Here is a 14,831-nt window from a genome sequence, read left to right on the forward strand (position 1 = left end):
TGGTTCCCGTACGTGCGGCCTCACGGCGGGCTCCGAAATCGCAAGCGAGCACAAGAAGAGGCAGCCAACAGGACGCGTGGAAGGTTGCTGCCAAATGTTTAGCAAAAACGACCGTTGAGCCGGAGTCGACGGTATACAATTACACGCTCGGCACACAAATAATAGTAAGACGCGGCCCACCCACACGACGAAAGGTAAAGATCCGCCCGCCGATAGCGACGCAGACTTGGAAGGGGCAAGTGCCGTTGGCGAGCGGTCGGTCACTAAAGGTCGGCACGGGCGCGCTAGCGGGCGGTGTGCCCGGCACTACGCCCGGATGCCTTTGTCTCCCCCCATTTGCTGCTCGTTTAAGGCTGAGTCGACCTAAGGGTGGTCCAGGACCGGTGAGAATATTCGCACTCGGCTCGTAGCGCAGTGCGCCGAACACTACACTACCGCTCCCCAGAGCACACCCACGCAACAACCGCCATTCGCCAACAAGTGGCGGTCACATCAGCACGGACGCTTGTGCCAGGCTAGGTGCACTTTGAGGCCATGTGAAGACACATGCGCACGCACACACACACACGCGCACGTACGTACACAAGCACGCACGAAGTAATTATGATAGAATCATTTTCTTGTTAGCCTAACATCATCATGAAAAAAGAGATTGACATGCAGATAGGAGTAAGCTGTTCGATCCGCGCTCGTTTTCATTAAATTAAATTCGCCGGCAGGGTAGATTTATTTTCAAAATTGACAACGCAGCGGGCTCGGGAGCGCGCCATGCATCACAAAGCTGTAATGAACCGGGGTTAGTTTAGGAGGAATCCTGACAAGACATTCAATTAAGTGAGCGTATAACCGCATCCTGCACAAGCAGCAGCAGCACTTGGCGGTTAAGCCCACAAGATGGGCAAAGCACCACGGAGTTTAAACAAAAAACATCCTTGAAATTTTTAGAGATGCTCGTCATGTCGTATCTTGCTCGATGATTGTGCAGAGTTTCGATTTAAAGCTTTCTTGGTTCTTTCGGTAAAGTCACGTAGACGCTGTCTTTCCGACAGACCTGTTCTTCACCTGAGGACGGCTGCTTACGTTGTGGCCGAAACGTCGTGAGAAATATTTTATTATGTTTTATTTGTATCATTTTATTATTTCCCTTCTACGTGACTTCACCGAAAGAACCAAGAAGATGATTGTGCAGAGATCACTCATTCTCTTCTGCTGTTCCCATTGTCTGGAACGCCCTTCCCCCAAGTCCAGGCCTAAGAGCCTCCTCTATCGTGTCTGCTGCCCCTATAAATATTCCCACTGTTTGTGTGCAACGTCTCGAGATCTGGAGGGTACAGGCTGCTATGGAAATCCACAGTGTTGTAACACATTCCTGCGGAGGGAGCTGGTAGGAACGTTGGGTTGCTCGGTCAATGGCCAGGGTCAACGGCGGCGTGGTGTATTCCGCAAATATGCCCGACTGTGAGGGCGGGCACAAGCCGGCGTGAGTAGGTTAAACGTTGAGTTTTATAAGGGCACCACGGGGTGACCAGCCCCTCCCCACCCAGCCCCACCCCCCACCCAGCCCCACCCTCCCCCCACAGCCCCTCCCCACCCAGCCCAGCCCCACCCCTCCCACCCCCCACCCAGCCCCACCCTCCCCACCCAGCCCCTCCCCACCCAGCCCTTACCCACCCTCACCTCCCCACCCAGCCCCACCCTCCCCACCCAGCCCCTCCCCACCCAGCCCTTACCCACCCTCCCCTCCCACCCAGCCCCTCCCTCCCCACCCAGCCCCTCCCTGCACGACGGACGGACACAATAATCCCCTGTGGGCTGGTGTAACCAGTGGGTTCTTACCAGTATAAACTCATGCATCGACCCAAACACTTGCACAGAGACGGACTGCCGCTCTCGCTTCCGATGGACTCTATAGAAACTAAAACCACTTTGTTGACCCGCCACAAAGTGGTACAATACTCTTTTTTTAAGGACATCGAAGGAACAACGACGATTGACCGCGACGAATCGTCCGCTTCCCAGCGGACCTTATCGATCCCACGTCGCTCTTTGAAGTTGAGTATACGCCGTGTGTGCCGGCGACACGCTCCGCAATTGGCAACATTGAATATTACTCGCAAATTTCCTCATTCGGTAACGCCACGTAGACAACCATCGGTCCCAACCGCGAAACGACCGTGAACTTTAAATCGCCTGTAGGACGCAGCGCCTTTCCTGCGCTCGGGTAGCCTCGTACCATAACGCTGGGGCAAATTCCACACCGTGTACGAACGATAATGATAACGGGCTGAGTCATATCCTGAGCGGGATTTGAACTCTTGACCCTTCTGGTCCCGAGTCAAACTGCCCTAACCGCGACGCCATCTGCCTGGACGGCGTATCCGATACATTAGCAAAAACCGCTGTGACGGCTGTGCAAAAGAAAAAAAGACACGATCGTTGGCTGGATTGGATTATTTCTATATTTCTGTCATGTTGCTCTCTCCTCTCACATCTCATCTCTCTGTGCTCTCCCCCCCCCCTCGCCACGCACCCTCTGCTCCAACAACCAAAGACCTCCAAATCAGAGACACCAGTCAATTCCCGTTCAATGGGAGGTCTCTCCTCCTTCCTTGCTGCTGCTGCCCCCACTGGCTGAATCTCCCTGCAACTGACCACCGTACTGTTGACTGCATGCCCTCGTTTCAAGGCCAGGCCTCAGACCTTCTGCCCCTCTTCCAATGACTGACAGCCTGCACTATCACTGGTGCGAACACCACTTGTACCAATGATGATGGGAGGTCTCTCCTTCTTCCTTGCTGCCCCCACTGTCTGAATCGCTCTGCCTCTGTTGGCTATCAACAACAAGGCAACTCCTATGACTAATTGGGCATGGGACGCAAGCGTAGGATTGATCACCCTGTCGCTGGCCGCCTTTGGGGAGGGTGTATCGTGTGAAAGGCCGAAACACCCTAGGAACCAAAGGTTCACTACTGACGATGCGCTCCCCAAATTTCACCAGGCTCACTGTTCATGAACTCTTGGAAGTGCTTGCACAAAGGATAGTAACATTCATGAGTTTTATTTTATGATGTTTTATTTTTATTATTTTATTAGTTCCTTCTACGTGACTTTACCGAAAGAACCAAGAAGATCTCATCCTGTGTTCTTGGAATTTGACTTCATGCCCTCAATTCAAGTAGTTCATGCCTAAGAACTTCCTCGCCTCATCTCCCTACGTCCGTCTCCATCTGTCCGAATGTCTTTACCTGCCCAGATATCATCCGGCCCACGACCCTCCTCCAGTCCCTGTGTGTTTTATTCCTCCCTTCACCTCCGCAAAACTGAAATTCAAGCAACAACAACAAAAATTACCCCGCGTGTCCCCTCGACGTTATACGCGTGTTTAATCTTTGTATGGCTTCTTGAGACATGGTTGCATTCCTACTTGCGCAGACTCTTCTGTCACGACACTGCTGGATGAACGCCTCCCCACACCGGGGGGGTTGGGTGGTTATCTGAACATACTTCACCACACTGGTTAGTGACTGGTTAGTGCAGGTTGGTCAAGGCGGAGAGCACAGAAGTAGCAGTGCAACAATTCTGCACTGCCCTCTGTTGCCAATGTCATAGCACCACTGCAGCCTATAACGCCTGTTAGGCATGGTGATCGGTCGGTCGCCCATCCGAGCGCTATCCGGGCGGCTCAACCAAGATGCGACGGTGATCTGCTCACAGGCCTCGCTGCTTTATCAACTCCAATTGTGCCGCTTCGCATTGTAGGCTCGGCGCAAATCAGGACCGCGGACGCCCACTCATCAAACAAGTCGGCTGGCCAGCGATCCATCCGCACAGCAGACGAGACAGCGTGCACACTGTCTCTCTCCCTCACCCCGTAACCTCTCCGTGCACACAGCCACCATGCTTATCGGAGGCTCATGAGAAAGGCAAAAAACATCGCAATGGCGCCTTTCATCGCAAACTATTAAACGCACGCATCTACTGCATGCACGCAGACCCACCGTCTTTGGATGTGAATGGTCGCACGGGTTTTGCGTGAAGGATTTCAGATTAATGTTGGCTTTAATTGTATACGTATATTTCCTTTTCACGCACGGAACATATTCAAACGAGGCACAGCCATCGGAGAGCGTGTCACAAAATGTAAGTTGTCAAGGCCCTGAAAAATGCCATATTTGAATGTGACCCATGACTGCGTCCATCATCAACAACATCTGACAGGGTCTACCCACTGCTGGATGAAGGCAGGCGCCACCTCTCACGAAGATCTCAAGATGCAAATACATCTCCCGGGCCACCGGCACGTGAACCGATGTCATCGCTTCGACTCCACGGTGGGCACGCACGCTTCGAGCGAATTCCCAACACAAGGGGGTCAAACAACGGGAATCTCGTGAAATCCGTTCCTCTTGCAAAAAAAAACACAGCACCAAACCTCGGCGTCTCTCGCCAGCTGAAACATTGGACCGCAGAAATATAAACAAACATTTTAAAAGCCGATCCCTTTTGTGCGACAGGGATACTGCTGTGACCTTATTTTTTCCTATTGTTCAGATCCCCCCCCTCCCCTCCGCCACCCCCTCCCCCGTGTAAGAGAGACATCCTCTCTCAATGAGCTCTCAACATGACTTAAATTAAGCTTTATTTCTGAACCGGATTGATTGGGTGCATTACACAGACACTAGATTTTATGGGATTTGTGCATCGCAATGTAGACACAAGACAAAGACCCCCGTATAGCCTCAACAGACTGTTGGGGCAAGTGCCGTGAGCGTGCACCTATGAAGGCCGGCACGACACACGAGGGGCTGGGTGGCCAACACCACGCCCGGCCGCCTTTGTCTCCGCAGTGGTGATTTTTACACACCGCACCAGGTACTCTTTTTTGGCTGAGTCGACCTAGAAGAGGCCCATGACCGGTTCAGATAATTGCCACTGGTGTTTGCCGTGAGCGGGAATCGAACTCGGAGCACCAGGTACGTAGCGCAGCGCGCTAACCATTACACACTACCGCACTCACACACAAAGATCAAAGCCTTAACAGACTGTTGGGGAAAGTGCTGTAAGCGAGCACCTATGAAGACCGGCACGGCACACGAGGGGGTGGAGACCCAGCACTTCGCCTAGCTGCCTTTGTCTCCGCAGTGGTCACTGGTGTTGGCCGTGAGCGGGAATCGAACTCAGGTGAAAGGGTTCGTAGCGCAGCGCGCTGACCGCTACACTACCGCACCCACACAAACAAAGACAAAGATGGGGGATCTTTGTCTTTATTTCTGTGGAGTAAATACACAACACGCGTATATGTATTGGTGTATAACAACACAAAAACAAAGATCCCCCGTGTAGCCTTGAACAGACTCTAGGGGCAAGTGCTGTTAGCGAGCACCTATGAAGGCCGGAACGGTACACGAGGGGGTGGGTGGCCAGCACCACGCCCGACCGCCTTTGTCTCCCCAGTGGCGATGTTTACACACCGCACCAGGTACTCATTTAAGGCTGAGTCGACCTAGGGGAGGCCCAGGACTGGTTCAGATAATCGTCACTGGTGTTGGCCGTGAGCGGGAATCGAACCCGGGTCGCCAGGTTCATAGCGCAGCGCGCTGACCGCTACACTACCGCACCCACACAAACACGCCCGCACACGCACACAGCCCGCACGCTCACGCTCTCGGTGGAGAGAGAGAGAGAGATACGGGGATGGATTTTTATTCGAGACGGTTGGGTAATTTTCTTAGATAAATGTATTCGCGGTTGCACTATACCTCATATTTGCGAGAGATGTCACGTCGATATTTAAAATTCATCTCGCGCTTAGTAAAAAAAAAATAACGCGCAAATAATAGAGATGTTTTTTTTGTTAAATGTTGAATTCCTACTGGAGAAACGGTGAAGGTCTGAATGCCCAATTGACAGTGGTGGAAATTCTAAATTCTTATCTCAGGGGGGCGGGGGGGGGGGTAAATGTATGACTACCACTGTTGACTACCCACGCAGTGGTTTCTATTTTATTCAGCCCAGAGACGGACGATTAGATGAGTTGATGGCCAGCCAGGATTTGAGCTTGCGACCTTCCGACTGCGGGTCACGCACACTCTTGTTATGACGACGACCACCTGGCCAAAAACATCGACTAAAACACGGAGCGATGGGGCCTTTAATCCAGCAGTGGATACTATTAACAACAGGGTTTAATTTCGTATGCGACATTGTATATATGTGTGTGTAATAACCATTTAACAATGTATATACACAATCAACAAGTGTGTGTGTGTGTATCCCTTACGAAGATCTGCTGCTGTATACAAAACCTTCCATGATAGATCCACTGCTAGATGAAAGCCTTTACATGATAATCATATCAACTTACAGCCTGTTATTCTTGGTTCTTTCGGTAAAGTCACGTAGAAGGGAAACAATAAAAAAAAATTCTCACGACGTTTCGACTGCAACACAAGCAATCATCATCACACCTGATGATCATCATCATCACACCTGATGATGATTGCTTGTGTTGCAGTCGAAACGTCGTGAGATTTTTATTGTTTTATATTTTTATTATTTTATTGTTTCCCTTCTACGTGACTTTACCGAAAGAACCAAGAATATGAATCCCTGCAGTCACGAAAGCTTTAAATCAAAACTTACAGCTTCTTGTCAATCTACTGCTGGATGAAGGCCTCCTCCACGCCATGTCAGTCATGGGTATTGTTTGACCATACTTCACCACGCTGGTCAGTTGCAGGTTTGGGCAAATTAGACGGTGGCGAAAACCATCGTTGAGATGCCACTCGTCAATTCAACAAGTAGGCTTTCGCGAACGTTATCATTTGCAATAAAAGTTTTTGTTCGGGTCATATCGCGTCAAAGCAAACGTAGAACCACCTCCTCCACCCGGCACAAGCCAATCAGGAAGGTTTGTCGCGTGAACAGAGCGTGCCAATTAGGTCACTACTTCAGAACCATCGGTTTGTGTGAGAGAACAAAAACCCGCAACACATTTTACGATCTGAGTTAATGACGTTCCGCTGGTCGTGACGACAGCCAGCGTCATCGGGCAATTCGTCCTGCCACCCAAATGCATCATGCGTCTCAACGGGCCCATATATTTAATCGCTTGCTTAAATAACGGACGGTACCACCACATTTCGGCCGTCAAAACCCGTATCTTTATACACGAAACGGACACGCTGTTAGGTTACTCATTAGCGTTACACATATCGGTGATTAAGTCATTTGCCAGCAAGCACACCATATAATTAACCGTATCGTAAAATGGATACTCATCAACGCGTACGCGAACGTATTCGAAGCTAACGTATACTTTACACCGTCCATTTGGCAGGCTGCTGTTATGCACCAGCGTGGACTAATTACGTGGCAGTGTGTTGGAGGCGATGTGTGGCATAAGGAGGGGATGGGACGCGAAATGGGCCACCAATGTGCACAGATGGGGGGGGGACAGGAGGCCCCATGGACGAAGGACTGGTGATGATGATGATGCCCCTGCTGATGATGATTGATTGATGCCGCTCACTGCTGATGATTGTTGAGTGTCTGTTGTGGCTTGCTGATGCCGCTTACTGCTGATGGTTGTTGAGTGTGTGTTGCGGCTTGCTGATGCCACTGCTGATGATGATTGCTTGATGCTGCTTCCTGCTGATGATTGTTGAGTGTGTGTTGCGGCTTGTTGATGCCCCTGCTGATGATGATTGATTGATGCCGCTTCCTGCTGATGATTGTTGAGTGTGTGTTGCGGCTTGCTGATGCCACTGCTTCTGATGATTACGATGCTCCTGGTGCTGCTGATGATGATGTTACTCCTGTTGTTGCTGACGATGTTACTCCTGTTACTCCTGTTGCTGCTGCTGATGTCGCTGCAGCTGCTGCTGTGGTTACTGTTGCTGCTGCTGAAACTGATAATGGTGACGCGAGGGTTAATGATGGTGATGCTGCTTGCTGCTGCTGCTGATGATAATGGTATTGACGATATTACAACTCATGATGCAAATGCGATTGCGACTGATGTTGTTGAAGTGATGGATGCTGATGAAGATGCAACTGTTGCTGATGACGCTCCTAATGCTTCTGATGATGCTGCTGCTACTGATGCTGTTTCTAATGATGATGCATCTGATGACAATGTTTCTGATGCTGCTGTTTCTTTTGATCGTGATGCTACTACTGCTGATGATACTGATGTAACTGTTGATGCTGCTAATTATGTTTCTGCTGCTGATGCTGATACTACTGCTAATACTGCTGCTGATACTACTGCTGATGCTGCCGTTGATGTCCCAGCTATTTCTGCAAATGCAGCAGCTACTGCTCAATTAAAATGCACCCATCTCTTTAAAAAAGACCTTTGACTCTCATGCCAAACCCAGCCTCAGATAAGCCCTTGTAATTGTCAATGATTGTGTTTGTCGAACGTATTTATCCACTGACTTAACTCGCACTGCAGTTCACAATGCAGAATTGTGTGTGCATTGTTCGTGGCCATGTGTTGTTTGCGGAGAGCGGTGGCGCAGTGGTTAGCGCAACTGCACGACAAAACCCCCGCGACCCGAGGTCGATTCCCGTTCACAACCAATTCACGGTGGCGAATATTTGAACAGATGTGGGCCTCCCATAGGTCGACTCAACCTTAAACGAGTACCTGGTGCGGTGTGTAAAACATCAGCACTGGGGAGACGAAGGTGGCCGGGGGTGGTGCTAGCCACCCACCCCCTCGTGTGCCGTGCCGGCCTTCATAGGTGCTCGCTAACAGCACTTGCCCCTACAGTCTGTTCAAGGCTACACGGGGGATCTTTGTTTTTGTGTTGTTATACACCAATACATATACGCGTGTTGTGTATTTACTCCACAGAAATAATGTTAATACTGGTAGGAACCCACTGGTTCCACCAGTCCACAGGGGATTATTGTGTCCGTCCGTCCGTCGTGCAGAGAGGGGCTGGGTGGGGAGGCAGGGGCTGGGTGGAGAGGGGAGGGTGGGAAGGGGCTGGGTGGGGAGTGTGGGGAAGGGGCTGGGTGGGGAGGGTGGGGCTGGGTGGGGGGTGGGAGGGGTGGGGCTGGGTGGGGAGGGGCTGGTCACCCCGTGGTGCCCTTATAAAACTCAACGTTTAACCTACTCACGCCGGCTTGTGCCCGCCCTCACAGTCGGCCATATATGCGGAATACACCACGCCGCCGTTGACCCTGGTCATTGACCGAGCAACCCAACGTTACTACCAGCTCCCTCCGCAGGAATGTGTTATACATCACTGCATCGTAAATGTAACTGCCTTAACAAGAAAAAGAGATGCGATAGGCGACGATTCGGGCAATGGCCCTACTTTTTAACACGATACACCACACGTGATTCGTAGTGTTGTGCATGTGCTGTTTGACGTGCATGGCACACAAAAACACATGGTGTACCATGACACACACTAACTGATGGCATGGTAATCATGTGCATGCCATATATAGGCTATACAGAAGGGAGATTGCCCCAAACGTCGCCTATTATATTTCCGTTTGAAGACCTTTTTTTCAGTTATAATTGGGTGCACAGTGCATATACAACAAAGGTATGCAATGTATGTGTGTGTTCTATTGTGTATACAATACACACATATATTATTGCGTACATACTAAACACATTACAGTGTGTTCACACGTGTATACGTGTCAAGGTGTATTTGTGTTTATAGTTCCCATAGGATTGATGTGGGGAAGGTAATGCCTTAGTCCAGCAGTGGATTGACCATGTCTGATTAATGATTTGTCTGTAACACAAGTACTGCACACAAATTGTGTGCATATCCCGAGTACATTGCAAAGTCCATTCATAATGCATCTGTCCTGGCAATGTGCAATTGATGTGGAAATCCCCACACTGTGTTTGTGTCTTCATTATCACACAGTGCAATACGTATTGTGTTGCTGCATATCGAGCGTGTACTTGGTGTGTATGTGTGTGTGTACTTGCTGTGTGTCTGTGTGTGCTTGCTGTGTGTCTGTGTGTGCGTGTGTGTGCTGTGTGTGTACTTGCTGTGTGTGTGTACTTACTGTGTGTGCTGTGTGTGTGCTGTGTGTACTTGCTGTGTATGTGTGTGTACTTGATGTGTGTGTGTGTACTTGCTGTGTGTGTGTGTACTGTGTGTGTGTACTTTGTGTGTGTGTACTTTGTGTGTGTGTACTTTGTGTGTGTGTACTTGCTGTGTGTGTACTTGCTGTGTATATGTGTGTGCCGTGTGTGTACTTGCTGTGTGTGTACTTGCTGTGTATGTGTGTGCTGTGTGTGTGTGATGTGTGTGTGTACTTGCTGTGTGTGTGTACTTGCTGTGTGTGTACTTGCTGTGTGTGTGTGTGCTGTGTGTGTGTACTTGCTGTGTGTGTGTGCTGTGTGTGTGTGTGTGCTGTGTGTGCTTGCTGTGTGTTTGAGTACTTGCTGTGTGTGCTCAGCGCGCTGCGCTACGAACCCAGCGACCCGAGTTCGATTCCCACTCACGGCCACCACCACCGCCCATCGTGACGATTATTGTCTGAACCTGGTCGTGGGCCCTCCCCTAGGTCGACTCGGCCTCAAATGAGTACCTGGCGCATGTGTGTTAGCATTACCACCGGGGAGACAAAGGCGGCCGGGCGTGGTGCTGGCCACCCACCCCCTCGTGTGCCGTGCCGGCATTTGTAGGTGCTCGCTAACAGCACTTGCCCCAACAGTCTGTTGAGGCTATACGGGGGATCTTTGTCTTTGTGTCAACATTGTGATGCCAATCAATGCGGTTTAGAAATAAAGCGATATTTGTATTTGAATGACAATTACTAAATAAATGTTCGTTTGTATACAGCAGCAGATCTTCGTAAGGGATACACACACACACGTGCACTTGTTGATTGTGTATATACATTGTTAAATGGTTATTACACACACACATATACACCGTCGCATACGAAATTAAACCCTTTTGTTAATAGTATCCACTGCTGGATTAAAGGCCCCATCGCTCCGTGTTCTTGGGGGTGTTTGACCATACTTCACCACGCTGGTCACTGCGGGTTGACTGGTGAGGAGCGATGGTGGTGGTGATGGTGGTGGTGGTGTTCTAAGGACAGGTTCAGTTATCAATCCCCACTGATGATAGCCGTGGCCCGAAATCGAACTCGTAGCCAGCCAAATTTAAAGTGCAGCGGCGCTAACCACTGCGCCACCGCTCCTCACATAAAAACACAACAGCACACACACATTGCACAATCGTCAAATATTAACAAACAGGACTTACCCCAGGGGGAGATTGTGGCTGCTTAAAGGATGTACAATATATGCTTGTGAGATAGATGCCAAGACGATATTAATAAAATATTATATTGCCCGGTTAGCTGTTGTTCTATAGGCAAAAAAATGTCACATTTTTAAAATGCAATTAGTTTTTAAAAAATGCGCTAACTTATTTTAGTAGATGCAGAGCTCCCCCCCCCCCGCCGCTCCCCTTCTTTGTAGAGATGTAATTTATTTTAAAAGGATCTCGTTACGAGCACCGCGGCCGTGTAAGCCCCTCACTCCGTCCCCTTCTCTCTCTGTCTCAGCAGCGAGACACCCACTCACATCTTATCCCGCCTTTTGCAGAATCGATCCGACGTAACGGTAACAACAACAACTCGAATCGATTCCAACAGCCGTCGCCGCCGTTGGTCTCCGTTGGGGGTGGAGGTGTGTACGCGGAATCGTTACGGGGGGGTTTTGCCTGCGGATCGATTAACAAGAGAATCGATTCCGCGATAGCCTCGGACCCATATAGATCAGTGTGAGGGGTTACCATGGAGACTTGCATAGCACAAGGGCTTAGACACACACACACATACACACACGCGCGTGACATATTCCCTTACGTTAAAATTAAAATTTATATAAAATAAAAAAATTTTACACGCGTGTGACATATTCCCTTACGTTAAAATTAAAATTTATATAAAATACAATTTTTTTATGAAGTTGACGTGACTCGTTTTGTCAGTTATTCACGGGTTATTATTTTTGTTGGTGTGGGGTAGGAGATGCATATTGCAATGCATTGCTGTTATAATGTCGACGATGTATATACACGCACACATGTAGACAGTATAACACATTCCTGCGGAGGGAGCTGGTAGGGACGTTGGGTTGCTCGGTCAATGGCCAGGGTCAACGGCGGCGTGGTGTATTCCGCAAATATTGACCGACTGTGAGGGCGGGCACAAGCCGGCGTGAGTTGGTTAAACGTTGAGTTTTATAAGGGCACCACGGGGTGACCAGCACCTCCCCACCTAGCCCCACCCCTCCCACCCCCCACCCTGCCCCACCCTCCCCACCCAGCCCGTCCCCACCCAGCCCCACCCTCCCTACCCTCCCCTCCCCACCCAGCCCCTCCCTCCCTACCCAGCCCCTCCCTGCACGACGGACGGACGGACACAATAATCCCCTGTGGGCTGGTGTAACCAGAGGTTCCCACCAGTATTAATACTGTACATCTACAATAATGTATTGTGTATTATTTAATATCAGCACATTATCCATTAACGCACAGGCTGTATGTGTTAAAAAAAGTCTAAGTGATTATTTTACTCAAATGAGCATTGAGACATTCGTTATGACCCAGTGGTGGACATTCCACGTTCCTGTGGCGGGAGCGAATCTAACCCAGACAATGGGCCAACGTAAAGCAACTCGAGTCCAACGTTTGTCCGTTCACTGTTTATTCATAGGGCAACCGAGGCTTCGCATTCTCCGCAAAGTGGTATCAATTTTATCGACCCCGGAGGGGAGGGATGATGATGAGCTGGAGTCGAGCTCACGACCTTCCGATCGCTCTACATCTGAACCACCATGATGACTAAAATACAGTTACTACGTAACAAAACAATGGCTCAGGCAATACTAATAAGGGGCCGTCCATAAATGAGGTCAAATCGCTTTAAACTATTGTCATTGTATTTAATGTGGCGCTGCACTCTGATGTTGTAGGAGAAACCATTTATTAAAAGTATATTTAATTAAGTAGAACGTGTTGTCTATATTTATTGTAAGTTGCGCATTTTGATGTGATGTCACATTTATCAAACCCTCCCCCCCTCGTCACACATCGTCACAAATATTTGACCCCCCCCCCCCTAGGTGCGTGACATCATTTATGAACGCCCCCTAATACAAATGCTGGAAAAATTGTCAGAATTGTGTAAAGCCACGGGAGAAGATGAAGGAATGAAATCAGAGAACGCAATTTTGATATTAATTGTGTCACAATACACAATGGAAGAGCACGGAAGCAGCACAGACCCAGTAAGCATGCTAACGCTGGGACAGCAAGTTCCAACCAAATGCCAACGTTGGCTCAACGTTAGCAAGGTTTGCTGGGCTGGTGGTTGATGAATGGAAAAAAAAATCACATATGAAAGTTCCGGGCAAAAACAGAAGAAGCAAGAACAACCCATGATGAACCCCACCCACCACCAAAAAATGAAAGCAGGAACTTGCTGAAGATATCCACAGCGAACACGGGACATCGTCAAGGACCGGAACGCATCCGTGAGGACGTCGACCGAGGAGATGGAGCGAGGATGAGACCATCTCCTGGTGTGTGCATCAGCTGCTGATCGAGTGTATCACATCGTAGGATCGGTGGTCGATCCACTGCAGGATGAAGGGCCTCCTCCCCAAGCCAGATATCACACTTGAACAATTAAATTTACACGAATCGTTATTTATAGAGCGTCGTTCATTCCCACGAGGTTCAAGGCCACTTCACACGGGAATTAAACTCAGCTCCTTCACCACAATGAATGAGGAGAACGCGCCTGGACCAAATGGAAGAACGCTATTTGGACATTTCCATCACCATCATCAGAGACGGGACAAGCTCCAGGAGCAACATTCGCTAAAAAAACGACTGATCAGAAATCTCCATTGTGAAGTGACAATCCTCAACCACTCTTCCATGCAAAGAGGGAGATTGCTTTCAAGAACTAGAGCCAACTGCCTCTGGGGGTTGACTCAGACCATTATCATCCCTCCCCTTCGGGGTCGATAAAATTGATACCACTTTGCGGGGAATTCAAAACCTCGGTTGTCCTCTGAATAAATAGTAAACAGGCAAACGTTAGACCAGAGTTGTTGTACGTTGGCCCATCGTTTCAAGACTCGTCCCCGCCAGAGGAACGTGGAATTTCCACCACTTGCTCATAACGAATGCCTCAATGTTCATTTGAGCAAAATAATCACTTTAATTTTTTAAAATTTTGTTTTAACACATCCAGCCTGTGTATTAATGTATAATATGTGCTTATATTAATAAACACACAATACACTATTATATATGTACAGTATTAATATACTAACCACGTATGTGTGTGCAGCGTGTACATTATAATAGCAATGCATTGCAATATGCACCCCACCCCCCCCACCACCCACCACCACAAAAAACAATAACCCGTACTCAGTTAAATAAATAACAAATTAGTAACGTCAACTTTATATATATATTTTTTAAATATTCAAAATAATCATGTCAAGAATGCACCGCCGCCACACAGCGTCGGCTTCTCGCTCTCGTAGAGAGAGACAGAGGAGAGGATGACTCGTAGAGAGAGAGAGAGTGGAGAGGATGACTCGGAGAGAGAGACAAAGGAGAGGACGACACAAAGAGGGAGAGGAGAGGACGACTCGTAGAGGGAGGGGGGGGACGACTCAGAGGCTCCAGGACGAGGAGGAACCACAGATGATGAGCGGGAAGGCAGCAGCAGCAGCCGCCAACAATTGCCCACGCTCTGTGATCCTCTATCTATAGATGAAGTCGGAGTCCACATTCTTTGCT

At 49.2% G+C, this 14,831-nt stretch overlaps 2 protein-coding genes and 1 long non-coding RNA gene across 5 annotated transcripts in view; all 3 read right to left on the reverse strand.

Moving 5' to 3' along the window:
* The window catches only part of LOC144942305 (synaptotagmin-1-like), a 47,562-nt gene extending 35,992 nt beyond the window's left edge, over nucleotides 1–11,570 (reverse strand). The window contains exon 1 of one of the 2 annotated variants that reach the window (XM_078869085.1): nucleotides 11,265–11,570. The gene's annotated coding sequence lies outside the window, so the exon portion shown is untranslated. Of the gene's footprint in view, nucleotides 1–3,245; nucleotides 3,269–11,264 lie in introns of those variants that run through there. The other variant, XM_078869086.1, reaches the window with a different exon arrangement.
* LOC144942307 (uncharacterized) overlaps nucleotides 1–14,831 on the reverse strand; it is a 549,184-nt gene that overhangs the window by 44,663 nt on the left and 489,690 nt on the right. The gene's annotated exons all lie outside the window — the stretch shown is intronic.
* Nucleotides 1–14,831, reverse strand: part of LOC144942306 (ferritin heavy chain, oocyte isoform-like) — a 109,873-nt gene that overhangs the window by 44,663 nt on the left and 50,379 nt on the right. The gene's annotated exons all lie outside the window — the stretch shown is intronic.

Source organism: Lampetra fluviatilis, chromosome 27 (genome assembly GCF_964198595.1).
Source record: "Lampetra fluviatilis chromosome 27, kcLamFluv1.1, whole genome shotgun sequence".
Classification (NCBI taxonomy): domain Eukaryota; kingdom Metazoa; phylum Chordata; class Hyperoartia; order Petromyzontiformes; family Petromyzontidae; genus Lampetra; species Lampetra fluviatilis.